This window comes from Elephantulus edwardii, unplaced genomic scaffold (genome assembly GCF_000299155.1).
Source record: "Elephantulus edwardii isolate Elephantulus edwardi_28Jun2011 unplaced genomic scaffold, EleEdw1.0 scaffold00208, whole genome shotgun sequence".
In the NCBI taxonomy this organism is placed as follows: Eukaryota; Metazoa; Chordata; class Mammalia; order Macroscelidea; family Macroscelididae; genus Elephantulus; species Elephantulus edwardii.
In genome coordinates, this window is record NW_006399958.1 from 46,470 (window position 1) to 47,560 (window position 1,091).

Below are 1,091 nucleotides of genomic sequence, written 5' to 3' on the forward strand. Positions count from 1 at the left end.
TTTGTGTGTGTACCATCAAATCAGATCTGACTGGTACAGGAGGAGATTGCCCCTCCTTCTTCAGCAGAGCATCTGGTGGATTTGAACCGTGCACCTCTGGGATTGCAGTGCAGCTTATTGCCACTAGGCCACCAGAGCTCCCTTAATAATACTTTTTTTAAATAAAAAAGATTCAAGAAGAGGAAAGACTGGATTTCTCTATTCAAGGAGCAGCAAGGACATGAGGACACGGGTGGGAGGAGTCATTGTGATCTCGTTAGGGACTGATCCCAACATGCACACGCCCAGCACCCCCACACCCTCAGGCAGAAGGGCTCTGAGGCGGGGTGTCTCTATGACTCCCAGAGTTCCTCTGCAGGTAAGAGTGCTCACTTCCTCCCCTGCCTGCCACACTTCCTCCATTGTGTGTCCCCCAAGTGACCTCCCAAATAAACCACATCTGCTCAAATTCTTCTCGCAAGCATTGTCTGTTTCTCAGAAAACCCCACAAACTTACTCCTATCAAGTAAATTATGACGCAGGGTGACCCTCCTTTGGGCTCCCTGGACAGTTTACCTTTCTCCGTCAGAGCTGCGCAGAACTGTTCCTATATACGACCTTTGCTCTTTTTACCAGAGTAATCAAGAAACCTTTGTTCTAGGCCAAGACTTATCAGAAGGGGGGGGGTGGGGAGAAAAGAACCAATCCCCTTCAACCTGAGCAACTTTGTTGCTGTTGTTGTTAGATGTCATTTAGTTGACTATGAATCATAGCGATCTTGTGAAGAACAAATTGAAGCCGCCTTACTCTCTCCAGCACCGTCATTATCTCAGACATAGTCAAGTCCATTGTCCATCGCTATGTCAATCCACCCCGCTTAAGTATATCTTCCTATCTTCCTCTAGTTCATTCCCCCTCTCCTTTTCCAGGCATGTCTGTCTCCAAGGACCAGTCCCTTCTGATAACAAACAGTTCAAAGTATGTGAGACAGACTTTCACTGTCCTTGACAACCTCGTTTCTCGGAAGACGGATCTGTTTGTTCTTCTGGCAGTGCATGGCACAGTTTGTAAAACAATGAAAGAATCTTTTCTTTTACTTTTCCATAATTTTT